Genomic DNA, 6,343 nt, shown 5'->3' on the forward strand with positions numbered 1-6,343 from the left:
GGAGAGTTTGATAATATACAGCCGAAGATAAACATTTAAAAACCTCACCTATCAAATTACCAATAATGTTTAAGCGATAACGAAAATTACTTAATATTTACAAGGCCTATATCAGCAACAGACCTCCTATGTGTCATCATTAAGCTGTTCAGTTAAGTCTAACTCTCACGAAAAAACTGCGAAATTAGTGGGTCGATTTCATGAGCCTCATATAGATTTATGAAGAGGAATTAAATACGCACGCTCAGTATCCCTCATTTTCTAGGCGAGACTATGTTGTTAAAAATGTTGAGGTTATTAAAACTGAAGTCGTAATTGCAATCATAAAATCAATGCACGGAGAATAATGCTAGTTACATGAGAAGACCTAGCAATATAAAATAGCGATATTTAGCTCTCCACGGTCTACTTTATTGGATAAAGTCAAAATAACAAAAAAACAATTATAAAGCTACATTATGTTTGACTCACTTAGTTACAAGGTGATTCTCTCATATTTTGTTTCTTCATAAAAATGAAATTGAAGTGATTGCCACTTGATAACAATTTCTACATCGATCAGATAAATTATAAATATATACATTTTCTTGATTTATCCAGCCTTTGTATTTGCTTCATTTTTTGAAAACCACATTATGAAAACTTCGTTGAAGGTCGGAGGTGAGATTTGTAATCACTTTGCAATAATTGTATTCAAATCATGTTATTCAAAAACAAGTAAAGGATCAAACAATGTCACTCATCTGACAAAAAATCTTGTTTTACTGGTTCATGATACATTGAATGAAAGCAATTGAAGGCAGTGAGGAGTGTCGGTCTAAGCTACAACCATTTCCAAAATCAACGTTCGAGTGTCGTTTTCCAAATGTAAGAACATTGAACCGGCCTGTTTCGATCGGATAAATGTGTTTGCCGCTACGCTAGCTGCCCCTGGTATGCAACAGGTCGATGCAAATCATTATCCAATCAGCTTTCCGACACATCGTCCCTGTTTTCACGAAGTGACGGTAGTGAGCAAAATCGCATATATTTTCACTTTCGATTTTTTTGCATTTTTGGACATCATTCACTAACATCTTGAACCTCAAAAAATTTCAGACCGTAATAATAACTAATTATGTCACTATGACGATGACGTAAACAAGAAAATACCTAGCAAAAGGATTTTCTGTTTTCACGAAGTGACGGCCAAGTACGCGCTTAACAGCCGTCAATTCGTGAAAACATTGTTTGCTCTTTCCTGCTTTTAATATTTTCACGAAGTGACGGTAGTGAAAATTTCGCAGTTTGGAAAAGTCACAGACCATGAAAAGGTGAGTTTTTAAACATTTTTTTAAGGTAAATTAATGTGGTACACTCTTTTGATTCATTCTGATTCTTTGTAAGCCATAAATATGTCCATGAGCACAGAAATGTGTGAAATATACACCGCCGTTCCACATATCGCCCCATATACTTATTTTCATGTAAGTGAATAAAGGAGTGAAGTATCATGTGATCAAAAACTAAAAAGATCAACTTATGTCTTAACAAATATACATCTAGACTAAATAACTTAAGTGGAGAGTCTTTCTTATTTAGCTACACACCAAATATTAATGCTATAGACCTCTAAGGTTCTTTTTATATCTGCTTAAGTTATAAATTTGAACAAGTTTTACAGAAAGTTAGACTTAGAGTTAGAGATCAAGTAGGCTCTAGAGACGTAGAGTTTTACTTTTATTTTTTCAGTAATTTACTTTTAGGCCTGTAGCTAATTATAAATTTGATTTAGAGTCTAGAACTCTAGTTACTCTAGATCATCATTTTATAATTATCAGTTTATGTCAGCCACTCATCAATCTAGAATCTAGAGATGAGTAGATCAGGAACTAGACCAGACTGAGACCTTTCTTGTAAGGCGTGCCGGGGGTTTAAGAAACTTTAGGGCCAACATCAACATGGCCAAGGGCAAAGGGAGTTATGAAAATTGTCATCATGCTGAGCTGAGATGACCTGGGAAGTCCACGATTTGCCTGTCAAGCAAAGAAGGACATGAATGAACATTTAATTAAAAATTGAAAATTAGATACAGTCCTGCCCTGAAAAAATGGCACCATCCGAAAAAGGAATACTTTTGTTTTGAGACCGAAGTAATCATGAGTAGTCTACCTTTTGGGGAACAATGTCCACATATTTAGCTTAGTTTCTCTCATTATCTGTACTCTGTGTCTGTTATATCCAAAGGCAGCACTTTAGTACCCTTGGTCCCTCACCCTATATAAAAATTCTTGTAAACAATTGTCCTTGATACCAGCAAATGTTGCCCAACTCCACTTCATATTTTAAAGAATTTTCCAAGCAAGCACCATACCAGATGATGTACATGTCTCACTACCTACACTTCAGTGGTAATGAAATTATGATGATGTTTTTGCTTTCACTTTAGTTTCAGATGCAGTAGATACAATTTGCACTTATATGAAGGAAGCACTGGGAAAGTACATCTACTTTTCAAGAGTGCCACAGGCCAGAAACAAATCCAGGTGAGAATAGTTTCATGATCTGTTCAGGAAAATCACACTTTAGCAGCAAAGTACTAAGCACACTCACTGCGTATGTGCATTGGGGTGGTTGTTGTTTGGTAGGGGCAATTGGAAAATTTTATTTTGGGGTAATAGGGGCAATTGAAAACTTCTGTTTGGCGTCAGTTATGCCTAGTAATTAATTTGATGTACAAAAGATAATATTGGATTCATTTCCTTACCTCTGCTTGCAAAAAAAATGAAAGAAAATAACTTGTAATTATTTCTTTCATTCTACAAAATTAGATTGGATACAGGGACCGACATGCTGGGAAGATGGGTCCTTGATAATTCACTGAACACAGAGCTGGGATTGTGACTTGGCAAAGTGACCTAAGAGTGGGAGCGGTATGAAACCGTTGAAGCAATTCACCGAACACGTACAGTCAGAGCTGCATGTGTGACTTGGCATGGTGGCCCTTACAGTCTCCTGACGGCTCCGATTGCGATTCTGATGATGACCCATTGTCTATGCTTCTGAGCGAGTCAAAAGGTATCTTCTCTCCTTCTTGATTGTTTCCCAATAGTTAAAATTTTAGATATTCTTAATTGATTTTAATGCTTAGGTCCCTTAGTTAAGGGAATGAGTGGTCCTATCGAGGTCAGCATCTAATTTTTTTTTAAATCCTTAACAAAAATTGCCAATACTAAGGTGATACCAAATAAAGTATTTAATTCATTAAGAGCCTCTCTAAAAGTTGGTACCAAAACTACACAAAATAATTTCGCCCAATCATAATGCACTGTAAAGTTTGAAATTCTGATAATGGTTTTCTATTGATTGTTCTTTCTCTTATTTCCTTTTGCTTTCACGCAGTCTAGATAAAGGATCTTCGCTGCTTCAACCACTATTGCTTGGATGACATACGTGTGAAGAAACTTGAAGAAGTGTTGTTGAAGAGCATGCTTGAGAAACTAGAATCAATTACATGATCGTTTTGACAATGCTTCAATGTTTCAATACCTCAATCTCTCTTTTATACTGTTTTATTTTAAACATTTTAAATATCATAAACAAAGCAAACACCACTCATAATTGTAATTGTGTGTTGTAATCGCAATGAAATGGATTGATTATAAAATCAATGAATTGATTTAAAGCAAACTGGTAACATTGTCCATGATTTCTGAAACAATGAACTGAAAAGTCGTACAGGTGTCAGTTTTCTGTTACAGTATTGCAATGAACTCCTGCACACATAAATCTTTATTATTCAAATGTATAGCTCAGAACAGCTATTTATCAGGTATACCTACCTCAATCAGTAATGCATATTAGAGTTTTCGGATCCAGTTCCATGAATCCTCATATCGTATCTTTGTATTGAAGAATTTGTTTATCTATTTTCTTTAAATTTTTGTATTCACAGGGGTTGATGCCTTCATTAGAACATGAATATAAGTTACATTTCCACAATTGATTTTTCTTTCAAAACACAACACAATGTTACTAGTTCACATTTAATGTTTTTATTTTTACTTCTATAGTCATTCTCATCATAATTGTATTTGGTACTTCAAACTATCTTATAATCATACAATATAATGTTGCTGTTTTGAATTTTATCTGTTTGATGAGAAATGAAATTGTTTAGTCAAATTGATATTTCCATGTTTATCATGCATTTTTCAGCTGATAATTGTTTAGTCAGAGATTACGTGTTTGCCTGGGTGAAGACAACCTTTTAGCATTGGTAAACTTTGTAGCGTTTGAGACTGTGTACTAAATTTTATTGAAATACCCTAGAAAGAGATTGTGTAAACTGACTTGCTTCTGAAACTCTACTCACAAGATATTAATGAAAAACAGTAATGAACAAAAAAGTAATGATGATGATTATATTAGTCATATTTCCCATTGAAAAAACTGTGCCATCTTTTTTTTTCGAGAACTGCCTCGTTTTGTTACGATCAACATGTAAACCTTTCAGCCAGAACCGGATAACCATGGCGTGCAAGAAAGAGACTATACCACACAGTACTGTTTTGAATACCTCTTTTGTCTTCAGGTAAAAAAAATCTGTGCAGATGAACCTTTAAAAAAAAGAGTTTATTTAGCAACCAGTATATTTCAGCATGCTAATGATTTTAAAATTTCTTATTCATTTTGTTTTGGAATGGTATTTTGAATATAGATTTATTTCTTTGTTGACTTCATCATACATGTAGTATGTGGCATTTATTTGCTATGATTGCTGAATAAACATGATAACCAGGACATGTATGAAGAATAAGTTAAAGACATTTTTTTAGCATATTTAGTACTGTATAATGTGCTAAATAACCTTTGTATTCCGTGGCTGTATACCTGATGAGTCTTTTCCACAAATCCCTAAATGTACATTTCAAAATGCAATATAGTATTGATGATAATTGATGATGATATGTTTGGTATGAATTATTTAATATTTTTAATTTATTCTCCATTTGCCACTTGCTGTTCTGGTTCCAAATGTTTGAATTAAAACTGCGCAGTCGAAATTCATTTTCTGTGTTTATATTGCAGAGTTGAGTAGTTAACTACAGATTATGGTCAATGATCAATACTGAATCTTTTTCCTTCATTCAAAAATATTTCTGAACATATTTGCTTTATTTCCTATGTGAAAAAATATATTTAGCTAGGCCCCTCTCTAAAATTTTAGAAATTCCACATAGTAATAGAGTAGCAGAAGCCCTAATATCACCCGCATGAATTTCAACAAGAAATGGCAGAATTTGTGTGATATTAAGAGGAGATGGAGGGGGTAAAGAGAGAGAGAGAGAGAGAGAGAGAGAGAGGGAGACTACTTGAACGTGTTCTTAAGTGGAAAGTATTATAGTAACTTTAGTGCAATCTTTAGTTCCTACTACATACAATATACCTGATAATTAAACCTCAAAGAATATTAAATACATATCCATTTTTAGCTTAAGATTAAAGAGAATAGCTTATTAATCATTTTAAAAGCACTTTGTGCCAATATCCACCTGTGCTATTGATAGTTAATTTATTATGAGCCGTAGCTTCGTGAACAAAAACTGACATCATACATCTAACATCATAATTATACAAAGAAGAAAAGGTGCTCTTATTTTATCCATACATCTATTAAAAAAGTAATTTTACCGTATTTCAGTGTCTATCTCATGAAATTGCTTCACACAATAAAAATCCCATATGTTTTATACGCGCTCGGCTACGAGCCGTCACTTCGTGAAAACAAAATACAAGCGTTCTATGTGATTTGTGTTTTCACGAAATGACGGTTAAGTTAAAAGTTCATACAGAGACATTCAGTTTATTCTTATCAATAAAAAAAAACAGCTACCAAACGAGGAAAATGTACTCTATCTCTCAGTTCGCATTATTTTATCTGTACATCAATTAAACAAAACATAATGCCGTTTTTAGTGTCCATTTCGAGAATGAGTCCATCCACAAGGGAAAAGTCCCATACGTTTTACGCGCGCGGCTACGTACCGTCACTTCGTGAAAACAAAATCAAAGCGTTCTATGCAATTTGTGTTTTCACGAAATGACGGATGTGTTAACAGTCCACACAGAGAAATTAAAAAGCAGCTACAGAAAGAGGAAAATGTACTCTTTCTCACAGTTCGAATTATTTTATCTGTACATCAATTAAACAAAACGTTTTGCCGTATTTAGTGTCCATTTCGAGAATTCCATCCACGAGAGAAAAATCCCATATGTTTTACGCGCGCGGCTACCTACCGTCACTTCGTGAAAACAAAATCACAGCGCGTCCTTGAATTTCGTGTTTTCACGAAGTGACGGT

At 34.1% G+C, this 6,343-nt stretch overlaps 1 long non-coding RNA gene across 1 annotated transcript; it reads left to right on the forward strand.

Moving 5' to 3' along the window:
* The first annotated feature begins 985 nt into the window (after window positions 1-985).
* LOC115929719 lies at window positions 986-5,049 on the forward strand. Its single transcript, XR_004066693.1, has 4 exons — window positions 986-1,313; window positions 2,429-2,525; window positions 2,811-3,057; window positions 3,382-5,049. It is a non-coding gene; the product is annotated as an uncharacterized LOC115929719 (long non-coding RNA).
* The last annotated feature ends 1,294 nt before the right edge of the window (window positions 5,050-6,343 follow it).

Source organism: Strongylocentrotus purpuratus, unplaced genomic scaffold (assembly GCF_000002235.5).
Source record: "Strongylocentrotus purpuratus isolate Spur 01 unplaced genomic scaffold, Spur_5.0 spur5_scaffold_5, whole genome shotgun sequence".
Classification (NCBI taxonomy): Eukaryota; Metazoa; Echinodermata; class Echinoidea; order Camarodonta; family Strongylocentrotidae; genus Strongylocentrotus; species Strongylocentrotus purpuratus.